The sequence below is a fragment of the Polyodon spathula genome, chromosome 2, assembly GCF_017654505.1.
Source record: "Polyodon spathula isolate WHYD16114869_AA chromosome 2, ASM1765450v1, whole genome shotgun sequence".
Lineage (NCBI taxonomy): Eukaryota > Metazoa > Chordata > Actinopteri > Acipenseriformes > Polyodontidae > Polyodon > Polyodon spathula.
In genome coordinates, this window is record NC_054535.1 from 69,360,753 (window position 1) to 69,375,587 (window position 14,835).

A 14,835-nucleotide genomic window follows, 5' to 3' on the forward strand; every position below is an offset into this window, starting at 1 on the left:
AAATCATGGAATCGTTTTGTTTAACAAAATTTAATCTAAATTTTTGACTCATCAAAGTAGCCACCTTTTGCAGATATAACAGCCGAACACACTCGTGGCATTCTTTCTACAAAGTAAATCAAATATTGTTCGGAAAGTTCTTCCCAACACTGTTGCAGAAGTTCCCACATATGTGTTGCACTTGTAGGTTGCTTTGCTTTCACCCTTCTGTCCAGTTCATCCCAAACCAGCTCGATGGGTTTAAGTCTGGAGACTGTGCTGGCCATTCCATGATTTGAAGCCTACCGTCTTGTTCTTTTCTAAGGTAGTTCTGACATACCCTGGAGGTATGTTTTGGGTCATTATCTTGCTGTAGGATGAACCCCTGACCAACTAGGCGTATACTAGAGGGTATTGCATGGCGCTGCAAAATGCTGTGGTAGCCGTTTTGGTTCAGGGTGCCACTCTGTGCAAGTCGCCGACTCTGGATCCAGCAAAAGAGCCCCAGACCATCACACTTCCTCCTCCATGTTTGACAGTTGGTGTCACACATCAAGGAACCATCCTTTCGCCTACTCGATGGTGTACAAAAACCATGCGTGATGAACCGAAGATTTCAAATTTTGATTGATTGGTCCATAAGACCTTCTTCCTGTCTTCAGTAGTCCATTGGCGGTGCTTCATGACCCAGGCAAGCCTCTTTTTCTTATTTTGCCATCTTAGCAATGGCTTTCTTACTGCCACTCGACCTGTCATACTTGCAGCTCAAAGTCTTCTCTTCACAGCTGAAACTGAGACTTGCTTACTTCGACCAGTGTTAGGCTGTGCTTGAAGCTGTTGTCCTGTGAGCGGCCTATAACGCAAGTTGTTGACTCTCAGAAACTTGTCTTCTGATTCTGTTGTTGCTTTGGGTCTGTCAGACCTCTTCCTGTCAGTTTCCTCCAGTTTCCAAGTGCCTTTTGATGGTCTAGGAAACTGTACTCACTGACACCTTGGCTTTCTTTGCAATTTCTCTAAGGGAAAGACCTACACTTTTAAGGGTTATAATGGTCTGTCTGTCTTCCTTTGTTAATTGCCCTTTTCTCGCCATTATGATAGCAATATACTACTTCCTGCAGTACAATACTGTCCAAATAATTCTTAAGAGGGTGTAGTAACACAGTCTGTTCCAACACTGCTTTTATACAGACAGAGGGTTTGTAAGTAATCAATAAAAGTTGGGACACCTGTAGGAATTGTTAGCATCAACTTTCAAGGCTTAATTTACTTCCGTTGCTACAGAACAGCTGTAAGTTGTTAACCCATTACTTGTTCCCTGAAAAAGGCCTCTGAAATGTACATTATTTTTCAGTTTTTGGTAACCTAAACTTTTTTTTTTTAACCTCTGGCAGTTTACCGCTTACGTTTGTACCATTTCAGGTTATTCACTGGACTTGAACTGCTTAAATTTCAATAAAAACTGGAAAAATGGGGGTGTTCTAAAACTTTTGACCAGTAGTGTATGTAAAATGACAATTGTCATCAATGCTTTGCAATACTCAATACTGGTCATGCTAATAAAGCACTTTGAATTTGAAAATTTGAATTTGACTGCATTTATTGTTGTGCTGTATAACGGAAGTGACTGCTCCAGATATGCCCAGGTGTGTTGTCTACAGGGGTTGGGCTTCCCTGTAGTAACCTTCTCTGCTTTTACTGCGTTCAAGCGGACACTCTTCGGGCTGTGTAAAAATAACTCCTTGAGCATTCATTCAGCATGTCAGTTGTCCTTCCTGTCTCTGTTGCCAATCACATCAAAGTGCTCGTTTCCTGGGAGTCATTGTAAGAGCTGTCCATTACACCTGTTCTCGTTACAATATATAACAAAATGTGAATACAAAATAGCAAAATCCAGGACGATTTAACTGTTTCTTACCGGGACAAAAATTTAAGTCAGAAAACTGGTGTAACAGTACTGATAGTTACAGTATGTCTTCCCGTGCTCTAGAATCGCTTTTGGTAGTGTCAAGTCGTGCTTGTTTTGTTTGTAAATCACATTCGCCTGTGAGTGGCATGTCAACATCGTCAACTTCAGAGTCTCTCGTTCTCTCGCAGTGGATTCCCACACTCACCTTTCACAGTCCTTCACCGATTTGAGTCCTTCACCGATGTGAAGTGAAACTAGAGGTGGGAGTGTACAGCTCTAGGCTCAGGAAAACAAAACTACATTGTTTACACCCAGATGTGAATTGCAGCAAGAGGAAATGTTTCAGGCTTGCTAGAAAATGAGTGAAAATGAATTACTCCAGCGCTGTTGTAAATACATCACTGAAATTATTCAACCATCTCGCGTGTTACATTTCCTGGATTTATTTGAACTCAGTAAGTAAATGCAATTGTACTTTTATTTATTTATTTTTAACAGCTTATGGGTTTACAACATAATGGTTGTACAGTTTCAACTCCTTTATAAACTCAATTCCCAATTCAATTCCTTCAAAGGAATTAATTTGAAGCACTTGGAATGGGGATTGATTAAAAGGGAGTGTGCATTGGGAATTGATTTGATAAAGGAATGGGCATTGATTAAAAGGGAATGTGAATTGGGAATTGATTTGAAAAAAGGAATGTGAATTGACCTCAGCCCTGGTGTGCCAATAACATGTCTAACAATAGCTAAGGGTGTTGCAGGGCTAGGGCCCTGCACTTGTAAATGCGCTAGGAAAATATATAGCATGCCCCACCTTCCCTCTGAGTTAGGCACCTAAGCCTACCACAGAGGGCAAATGAAAACCCAACATTCCTTGTACTACATCATCTAGTGCCAGGGGCACACTGCTTGCAGTTTTAGCTAAAAGCTGTGTTTTTAAATGAAATGAAAGAGTAAGAAGTCCTTAATGCAGTCCTAAAAAGAAACTCCAGACACAGATCTCAGCAACTCGTCCTGAACACATAGTACTTCAGTAGCATTGCAATTAACCCTTGGTTACTCTGAAGTACCCAAGACTATACACAGCTCTTTGACCCCCTCTCAACTGAGAGGCATTCAGCTATACACAACCCAGTTAGGGATGTTGCAATAACAAGTCGGCATGGCTCATTCGACTGTAGGACTGCGTGTGAGTAATCCTCTGTGTTACCCCAGAGGAGGTGGAGCTGATCAAAGCGAAGGAGGAGAAGGAGGGCCCGACACAGGCGTCGACTCCCCTCTTGGGTCAGATCCAGAACGTGGAGTCCCTTGGCTGGTTTCAGATGTTCTTGGATGGGCTGAGTAATGCAGGTAGGTGCATTATCTCTTGTGACTTTTACACAAATCATTCCTAAATCTACCAGGTGTACAATAGTGCTTAAAACCGTAGTGATGTCTGTGCATCCTGTTGTGCTGTTGATCTTTTCATTTTCATGAAGGTGCTGCCCGTTGCTCATGGTGCTACCAGTCTGATAGAAATATCCCCCATACCCTCAGCACTTTACTTGCACATCCTGTGTTACAGGTCATAGGGTCCCACCTCTCCTGACAGAGCTTCTCATCAGTGCTAAGGCTAAGGTGAGGTAGTGTTGCCATAGGACCAAGATGAACTTACACTAGCGACGCAGCAGGATAAATGGACTGCATCTGAGTTTAAGCAATTTCAGCTTTTACTGTAAAGTCAACTGGAGAAACCTGAGCTTAATTATAGACGCTGTTTATAAGCTGCTATAATTGGGGGCTTGGTTTAAGTTATGCTGCTGGGTTTTAAATTAAGTAGGATTTGTTTGTTGTTTCCCCTGTCCAGTATTTAGATTGACTTTATGTATTACTGATTGGTATCAAACTGTTCACCTCCCAATCAAACCCAGTTTTTAAAAACTCCCATGTCCAGCAGCAGCAGGCGCTGGTCAGATTTTGCAATCTACTGGTTTTCAACTGGTTTATAAGACTGGTTAACAAGCTTGTTATGCTAATCCCCTTCACGGCTGCTGTAAACCTGTAATGGTTTTCCATACCTGCTGGGTGTCTAGTAAGACCCCATGTGGATGATTTCACATTGATTGGGCTCCTGTGGCCTCCCTCTCATGCAGGGTACCCTACCCTCTCTAAATCGATCGATATGGAGGATTTCACAGAGCTTGACAAGTCCAGGCTTTACAAACAGATGGTGAGAAAACTGAAGCCAATTTTACTTTATTTTCAATGTACACATTTTTTCAGTACCAATCAATAATGAGAACGCATCTTTGAATTGAATTAGATCACTTCTCCAAGCACTTTATGCTGGCTTTTTTCTTTTCTGGTCATAGCTGGGGATTTTTAATTATTATTATTAATTTTTGTCAAGCTATGCGATTATAAAATATAATTAATAATATAATAGTATTCCTTTCTTTTCATGTGCAATTGGCAACACAGTGAGGAAAAAAAACAGCTACTTTATTTTTGTTTTTTAATACCATGCGAGTGGAGCCGGAAAAAAAACAAAAAAACATCAGGAGTAGGGTGGTTAGAGTAAAATAAACATTCGTGTAACTTGGGATGCAGACATTCTGAGACAAGAAGGGATCTTTCTGTAACTGCTTCGAAGGATTTCATACCCCATTCAGTTTGAGTTTTAACTAATCCTCTTTGTTTCTTCACCAGGAATGATTGTCTACACAGAAAGATGCCCTGAGTGCCTTTGAAAGTGAGAGAGGCAGCAAGCTTCTAATAGCTATCTCTGTGGCTGATGAAGGCATCAATATCGCTCAGTGTAACCCGGTGTTGCTGTATGACTACGTGGACAATGTGATAAAGATGGTGCAGACCCGAGTGGGTCTCAAGTGTAACCTGGTGCTACTGTATGACAAAGATGGTTCTCAAGGCATCCATCAAACAAGGAACATCCTGTAAATTGGGCTGTTATTTTAAGAGCAAACCCTGCTTGTCCGTCTGTGCGTAAGCATCAGTGTGATGCTATAGGGCATGTAGTGGATTCAAGCTCTTTCCTAGTCAGACGGAATCTCAAATTCCAATGCACAGGGTTTCAATAGAGGTTTTATATTGATGAAATCTCAAATTCCAATGCACAGAGTTTCAATAGAGGGTTAATATTTATGACATCTCAAATCTCAAGTGGTCAATGGGTCAAATGTTAGAGAGGTCAAGTTTAATAAACAAAGTAGCCCAGTGACCCAAATTGACTTTCTGTAATTTTTTTAGCCTGTTGACCCAATGGGACATCCCTATGTACCCCAGCTATCTGTAAACCAGAGGTCGCAGGGGTTTACATTCTAATTCCCAGGGGCTGATTTGTCACGGAAGAACCCATAAGACTGCTTGCTTGTCAGCACTATGAGTGACAGAAAGTCCTTTCAAGAAGGCTGTCTTATTTGGTACCATAAGAGACAGAGTTAACCTAACTTGTACGTTTCCTGCAGACAGCTTTATCAGACAGTGCACTAGCTTGTGTGTTAATCCTGTAGCTCCCATGGCTGCAGTCAGGTCAGGATACTGTTTGTGTTGCAGGCTGAAGCAAGGCGAAGGACAGTCGCTGCATCCTGATCACCAGCAGCCGAGAGAAGGCAGAGAAGGAGCAGATCAACATGCTGCAGAAGGTCATGTATGATGCCATCCAGACAGCACTGGGGCATCCTGGATAACCTCCCGGTGCTGAAGGTGTCTGGGTTTACCTTTGTGAACTCATGTACTGGACAGAGGAAGCCAGTGGTGAAATGGCAAGATTTCCCCAGCTTGATCAAAGATTTTGATTTCGAGTTGGATGTCCTAGATCAGGAGGGGGCCGGGCCCAGCAGGCTGTCCGGAGGATTAATGGAAGGAAGTCTTCCTGCTTTTAAAACAAACTCTTAGCCCTGCATTTGGTTTAGTTTTAATAATAGTTTTTTTCACAAATTCTCCAAACTATAGTACTAGCCTCCCACAGTCATTTCGGGTTAATTTTGGGTATAGCGTAACAACTGCTGATGTTATAAAAAAAAATGCTTTTAAATAAATAAATAAAAATTGATGACGCTCTTAAAAGTTAATCTTATTTGAAAATGTAAAAAAGATCTATGGCATCTCAGCAGCAGATGGGGTGTGCTTGCACAGCAGTCTCTTATTTGTACTTGATGAATTAGGGTCGTTGTGCATCTGTTACTATTACTAAATTGAGAGTGTCTAAATGTGGCGACATATGGAAGCTTGCAGTATGTCCTCCCGTCTGTGAAGGTAGGGAATCTCAACAGAGTGACCCAGCTGCTCATTGACTGCTCGGAGTGGCACACCTCATCAGTGTCTGGCATTTACCGTACTGATTTTAAAAAATTTCACTTCACCGACAAGATTTATGAAATGATATGAGCAAACTACTATACTAACCCCCTGCTTCTAAGCCATCGCCAACGAAGGTCTGCTGGTAATTCCAAGAACTCAAACTCGAGCCAGGACATCCCTCACAAAAAATAGGTATTTTTAATGATTTTTTTATCAGTTTCTGAATTCAGTGACACTGTACTATTGATGCTCATTGTAAATGTGTTTCTGATGAAATCATGTCAAATAGATTTTTTTAATTCTAGTTGCAATGAATTGATTTATTAATGACTGAGATTGGGTCATCATTGTGCACTTATGTGGCAGTTTGTCTTTGCACAACATCACTAATGAAATGAAATGAGTGGGCTATAGATATGTGCTCTTCAGCTGACTCCGCCATGAGGTAAAGTAGGACCTAGGGGCAGACAAAACCTTGATTGTTTGCTAGTATTGCTATACAGATATGAACAATTCAAGTTTTAATGGTGTCCTAATCTGCCCCAGTTTGATATTGGACAGAGAAGAGATTTTGAGTTTTCCAGATAAGTTTTTAAGGTGCAGATGGATCCGTGGCATACAGAGTAGGGCCTGTGTAAATATCTTCACGTCCCCACCCCAACATGGGAAGGATAACTCTGGAGACAGGCATGCGTGTTTGAAAGGTTACCCAGTATAAATATCTGCCAAAAATTTTGATGAACTTGGATGGCTGCTCTGATGCAAGAGTGTGGTGTAGTCAGAGTACTCTCCTGTGTCACAAAGCATCCCAGGGTTACCCGGTGTGAAACACATTCTAATAGTCTCTGTCAAAGATCATGACCCTGTATGTATAAACCCTGTCCTGTTCTTCGGCTGAGACGTTAAACTGAGGTATATTGTAAATGACACTGCAGCAGCAGTTGTGATGCGTAGTTCACCCCCAAGTCTCTGTATGACTAAATAATAATAAAAACATAAAATACCGAGCACCACAGTTTGATTTATAATCAGTTAATACGTCGTGTGTAGTGGCCTCTCTTGCATGGAGACAGCTATGTATTTATGTTACTAACTAGACCACAGTAGGCAGCTTCACAATACTACTCAGTACTTAATATTAAGGACAGGCCACACAATCAGCTTGCTGAACCCAAAACAAACCTTTATTAGCAGGCAGACAGAATAAAGACCGTGGAACTGACAGTAACTAAGAGAGCATGTACAGCACAGTTTACAATGCACATGGAACTGACAGTAACTAAGAGAGTATGTACAGAATTATTTACCAGGAACCATAGAGAGGGAGCCCCCACAGTTGGGAGTTACTTACTGTATATAAAATCAAGGGAGGACAGGACCTTCCCAGTGGGCAGAACACCAGAACAGAATGGGGGAGACCTGGCATGGCCATTACAATTCATATGAAACCACTGGCTTTTGAATCTGGATTTTAAAGGAGGTTATAATGGGTTTGTTCAATACAGTGGTGAGACCACACTTAGAATACTGTGTTCAGTATCTGGTAACCACATTACCAAAAGGACACTGTGGCCCTGGAGAGAATCCAGTGAATAGCAACCACACTAATTCCAGCAGGGCTTAAAGGAATGAGCCAAGAAAAAAGGTAGAAAGAAGTGAATGTGTTTAGCCTGGAACAACAAAGAATTAGGGGGACTTGGCGGAAGTCTTTAAAATCCTTTAAGGCCCAACCCAACTCAATCAGCTACCGGGAACCGGACAAGGGCAATCCAAAAAAGCACAGAAGAGGCCTGTTTGCATTGAGCAGGTATAGAGATTTTAACCTTGTTTCACATTCAGGAATCAGAGCCCCTTAAACAGACACATGCAGAATAGACAAATAAACAGAAACTACAGGCAGAGTTTGGTTTCATTGTTCTAATTGTCCAGAAGCTGTCTTTATTGACGTGACAGCCAGCAGCAAAAACCTGAACTAAACTCTTGCATACAGGAGAAACAAACCCAGAGCTTCGCCCCATTTAGAACATACAGAGAGAACAGAGAATATACCAGTGAGAGGACTCAAACGGGTCCGGTTCCTAGTAGCTGATTGAGCTAATAACTTATCTCAAGCTTGATTTGAGTAATTCTGCTTCAATATCATGAGTCAGTAATCCATTTCATCCCCTCACCACTCTGTGAAGAAGTGTCTCCTTCCATCTGTCCAACGTCTATCTCCAATTCATTTCCAGCTGTGTCCTCTGGTCTTGGATTCTCATATTCTGACCTCAAGAAACTCCCCACTCCCCACCTAGAATGGGATCCTTCAAAAGCATGTTAATCATGTTAGTTAGCCACATATTGCATCCTCATTTGCATAATGGCTCTTGACCTCAAATACAATATCATTTTGGCAATGAAGGGTGCTGTATGTATTTTACATAACAGAAGTTAACACAAAGTCCATTGCAGTCTTTCAGTAAAGTAAGATATATATATTGAGACCTGTGATTCCATGAGCACTGTTCCTCTGACAGCCCACGGGTTAACATTTTTTTCAATTCTTTTTAGTCATGCAGCGTGCATACGTAACAGTGGTATGGCTTGAAATGCTTTCTCCTGAAAGGCAAGCTTAGGCTGACAGTGTTCCTTGCTGCACCAACGCACCCACCCACACACCCACACAGACACACGTACTCAGACACACTCACTGAATCATTACCGTCACCAATAGCAGACATGTGAGTAGGCAAAAGGGTAGTGTGGAATATTACAGGCAGCTTCCGGGCTGCCTGTGTGGTATCTAGTCAGCTGTTTAAAGCAGTGGAAATTCCACTTGATCGTCCCAAGGATCTGGGGTTTATGAGTGGGGCAGCACAGTGGCTCCCCAGTTAAACAATGACAGGCTCAAATCCTGCCTGAGAGAGGTGCTATCATTATGTGAAACTTACCCTCTTTAAAACAAATCTAAAATATCTAAATCTAAAACACAAAAGGATTACACAAGGCCAGTGTTTGTCTGGATCATGCAAACAATAACTCTTTGGAAAAAAATGTTTATGCAATGTTATTCCACCCTTTTGTGCAACTGTAAAGAGTTAATGAAAAGATAATGAGTACAAAACTATGATTCTGAGGGCAGCGCTGTAAAGTATGCTGTTATGTGGCTGTTATCAGGGAAAGAATGTTTTATTGCCTGAGAAAGTATCGATAAAACTGACCTGACCTGGTGCAAGCAGGAGTTGTCTGGTCAAAATGTTGCTGACACACAGAGATAAGCCAACAGATAAGCTTTTCACGCAAAGGGGTGTAGAGACTTGTGACAGAAACAGAATGTTCTTGGTGATAAATCTCCCTCCCGAACTGTGAGGGCACTGTGTAAAGGGAACAGTGTGCTGGACTGGATGGCCTGACATTCCCAGGTTAGACAGAAGTTGGCCATCTAGAAAGGGGGTGGAGCTACAGTACACTAAATCATCGACCGGGAAGGGAAACAATGTGGCAGCCATGGATTGTAGGAGCGCTTGCACTCGTTAACCAAGGGGGCATGATTGATGGTACAAAATGGTAAGTAGCGAAGTGATCTATTGCTTTGAATGGTTAATGCTGAACCGGAAGGAAAACCTGTATTGTTATCGAGTGTTTTGTTTGTTTGCCTTGTCTAAAGAATTGCTTGTTTGTTGTTATTAGACAGCTAACACGATCTGGAGGTGTCGCCGTAGGCCAGCATTTACACATTTGCACCTGCACACTGTTAACCACTTTGCCACAAGACTGTATAAAACAGCAGACACTTGGAGGTGCATTTGAGAAGCATCAAGATCCTCAATGAACACACACCAGCGCCGTGTCCGAGGCTTCTTCCAGAACCAGTAACTGACATTGCTGCTTCCTTTCTGTTAATAGCTAGGGCCTAATTATTGTGTCAAATGATAACGATTAAGCTGTAAAAGTATATTTTGATTATTAGGATCAATAAAGGAAACTTGTTCAATTCTGCTTAAATCCTTGTTGTATGAGCTCCTTCACACAGAGAAACACAGAAATAATGTACTTTCCTTACACAGCTGTCATGCAGCTGCCAGTTTGAGGTAGATTAAATAAGCCCCCTTTCCATCCAGCTGTGCTCATAGGGGGTATAATTATCATACACTGCCCAAAGCAGCTTTGTTATGACTTGCACATTAGGAAAACTTTGGTATAAACAGGCTTTGAACCCATTGGTGATGATGCTGATGCTGCACTGCTGCCTCCTCCACTTCACAGATCCCATCAGCACCGTTCATGGAACTCATATTGTGTGCTTGTGATGAGGGAATGTGATTCCGGAATATTTTATATATGAAGAAAATACTTGCCACAGGCAGTATTTGTGCTGAAAAAGTGAAGCTTTATTTCATATTTTGAGATTATGACTATTTTATGTCTGAATCAAGATTATAAGAAAACCTTGACCTCCGACCTCATATGGCAGTTGGCCAGGTTCTCACATTAAAAAAAAAAAAGTTATCATAGTAAAAGCATAGAAAAGTTGAAAAGCACTGCAAATCCCAGAGAGGTATGGTAAAGCATATAAAAAACAATACGGCAAACCAGGGTAAACTGAAGAGCCAACTCTGTATTGGAGACATAACTTTGTGCCTTATGCTGATGTCAGTATTATTACCTCATCAGCCACTAGAAGGCTAGGAGGAGATCCATAATGCTATTCAACTGAACTAAGAAACAGTAGATCTAGATACCACCATTATTTTGATATTTTAAATATGTTTTAATTTTATAACTGAGGGAAATAACATAAAATGATTACCATTCACTGTTGTTAATGTCAGATTTTCATAACCTTGAGCTCTTTTCTAATTATTTAAACAGTGGCAGTATTTAGATATATCACAGTATTGATCAACTGACTAGGCAGGGTCTATACTGGTATACTGTATACATACAGGAATATTTTAGCACTGTAATGGTGCAATGCAATATTGCAGGCAAGAGCAGTAGGTTTATTTTCTTGCCAATTGTATACAATTCAAAGGTTTCTATTACTGTTTAAAATGTGCCTCTGTCTTTTCATTTGCTTCAAAAATAAGACCCACTCTATTCATGCATGCCTTAAAAAAGCCATTCCCATTTAACAATGAATTTCCCTGGTTATTAAGATGTGCCTTTATCGTGAGTACTGAACCCACACGGACTTGAGAAGGGAGAGGTGAGAGGAGTGCAGGAGAGAGTGTGTGGAAGCAAGGGCTCTTCTACCAGGAGATGAGAGGAAGCTGGGGGAGGAAGGGAGGGGGTGGCTGTATCCATGGGAACTGTGTGCTGGATTGAAATGCATTAACCTGTAAAAAGCAAACACTGATATGCTGTAGCTGTGCACTACATCATGCAGCAGCAGCGAGAGTTATGTAAGGGTTCTATTCAAATCCAGTTATATCCACTGAAAGCTATTGTATAAAATCCAGTCCCCAACCCATAGCAACTCTTTTCACCAGCTCCCTTTTTTAGGCTCAGTTTATGTTCTCAGTACAGAATGTACTTTTTTCAAAGGAAGTATTTAACTGTGGTGGTCCCTGTTATCCCACGTTGGAGATGCATATCCTTGGCAACAGTGGAGATAGTGGAGGGGGCACGCTTGAGTGTTTAACATACAGTGAGTCTAGAGAACATCTTCTCCAAACTTGGGCGAGGACAGCTAAGGACATGCAGTACATCAGCGGAACAACTTCTCTATACTGGGGTGAGGACAGCTAAGGACATGCAGTACATCAAAATGTGTGGGTGCATTGAGGCTGCCAGTCTGAGCAGCTTGCATGTTTCCATGTGTGTGCAGTGGATGTGTGTCTCCAGACTCCAGTTATTATTTAGTGGTGAGGGAGATACTGAATGTCACGAAGACAAACGTTCCGACACGCGTCAGAAGGATTCAAATCAAAATGTGAGACGAGAGCAAGCGATATTCAGAACGTGCTGATGCTGCATGCATACCCCTCACTCAAAGACAGATTACGAAGGGCTTCTGATTTTCGGTTTTAACCGATAAAAAACGATAAAACACCCCCCATACAAAAAAAACTTTAAACAGTGGATAGGCAATAAACACCGGAAACCATCGGAAAAACACTGGTTAATAAATCCACGCTGACTTCACCCCTTTCCCGTTAAAAAATAAAATCACTACAAATAAACAAAAAAAAACATTTCCCAGCACAGCTCGGCAATGTCCCACTCCATATACAATTGGCGAGCTCCACTCCCCACTCCGCTCCCCGCTCTGCTCACACTCTCTGTCCCCAATGCAGGGCCATATTAACCAATATGCCAATAACACTATTCACCATAATATGCACAGGGCCACCAAAATATGGGTTAGTGTAGGGCCCCCATGTCCTTTAATCTGTCCTTGCCCTCACTGAAGACCTGTGTGCCTGGAGTGGAAGGGTGCAAAGAGCTGAGTGCACAGAGGGGTAAACTGAGGAAGAATGCAGTGTTCAGTATTGTAGCACACATGTGATTGTGGGACACTACAGCTGTAAGAAGGTTTTGAAGTGCCTGGGAGGCTGTCTAAGCACAGCAGTTACTCAAGGAGTGATGACATACTAAGCAAGGGGAAACAGTGCACTATCCACAAGCCAGCTCTCTCGTTCCCCACATTTCTGACCTTGTCCTTGTTTTCTGGTGCTGCCATGACGATGCAGGCTGCCCATTGCCCCTCTCTGGAGTGACATGGCATTCAGAGCACTTCTTCTATATACTGTATGTTGTGCAGAGCTGGGTGTCAGCTGGTGCTGCGGGCCCTTGGGTAGTTGCTCATATAACTTAAGAAACAGTTACTTACTGTACAAAAAACTAGTGACTAAACAGCAGTGCCACGAGGAATACCTTCCAGACAACCACAGCACTACAATCTCAACCAAACTGAAAGTATAACAGCACCTTCAGAATCCTTTAGAACACCATGCAATTTGTACTTGCTTATTACATCTTTAATATCCAATTGTTGGTCTTGTATATATTTCTTGTGAAAGGCCAAAACAAATACCTAGCCAATACTTTAAGCACAGCACAGGCCCCAGAACCAGAGGACACCGTTGGAAATGAAGTGGAGATAGGACTTAGGACAGAGGGTAAGAGGTACTGCTTTATACAAAGAGTGGTGAGGGTATTGAATGAGTTAAGTCACAACTTTGCTGATGCTGAGTCACTCGTCCTGAACTAAAGTAATTAAACACCTTGTGGAATCTGTGCTTCCAGGCTGCAAATGTTTACTTGCAGCTCCCTACTGGCAATGTTATGGCAGGTGTTCTATTTATTTTTGCATCTGGGTCCCATGTATAAATGGAGGTAAATAGAATGCTTACACTGCAGAACCCTCATGCAGTACCTCCTGTTTACCAACAGATGACAGTGCAGCAGGGTTCCACTCCTGGGGCTTCTTGGTATCACAAACAATCTGAGCTACCCCTGAGTGTTGTCTGTGGCCTGGGGGCAGTTAAACTCCTCCTGGGTCAGGCATAGTTCCTCGTTCCCTGTCTTATATGTGACTTATTATCTCTTATAAAAGGAAAGTACAGGAAAAGTGGGAACCGTGTTATTCATGGGTTAAAAAGAAAAACTATATCAACAGTAAGAGCAATAGAAAAGCATCCAAAGTGTTGGAGGGCATCCCTGACCACGCCCCTTGTGACATCATTGAGATCCTTCTGCTTTCAAATCTACTGCTCCTCAATAAAAACCCATACTGGCTGTCTCCACCTTAATGATGATGACTAAAATTAAAATTTGACTATTCACACAGTTGTGATAACTTCATCTCCTGTGGTAGCCACCCCATCACATGGATGACAATCTGCTCCATGTTACCTCCCTCCCCATATTGAACTATGCCATGAAGTCACTCTTAAGCATTGTAAGTGCATTGTTCGCGTGTTTAAAACATGGTGAAGGATGTGGATATATCTTTGCAAGAGCTCAGTTAGAGTCATAAGGGGACAGCAGCCCCTGTGCGTCACATTCCCTCACTTGTTATTAAAATGGTGCCTTGTGATAGACAAAAGGTCATTGTCCTCAATGTGTCAACCTTTAATTACTCCATACTATAGAGTCACATCTCCTGCTTTAATTATGGCACTGTAGTGCGCACAGAGGAGGGACTGACACAGCACCAGGGAACATTTGTACTTATTCGTTCAGTGTGCAATGACTCATTTCATCTTTGTTCTTTGGTTTGTACTTCATGTAGTTGTAGCTCTGCATCAGTTTCTATGACAACCTGGCTTTCCAACCATGCCTAATTTGTCCATGCTTCCTGTCTGTCAGGAGGCTCCTCGATTCCAGCTAGCTTTTCATTGGCCCCGGTTTACAACAGGAAGCCCTGACCATGTAAGTCCTGAAGTCTGCTGCCTCTGTAGACATAGTAAGACTCACCTCATTAATAATCATGAGAAGCTGAAATAACCCACACATATAAAGCAGGTGGCTTGGATTAGGTAACGAATAATGAATTGTGTTAATAGAGCGAAGGTCAACCGAGACGTTGAACATCTTGGCAAAGAATTGTACCTTATTTCTTTTAGTGTTGCTCCCCTAGTTAACCAAGCCTGCACTGGTCATCCAGCACTGCATTTACTGGAGGTGACAAGTTTGCAGGCTGTATTCAGTGTTCTGGAGGG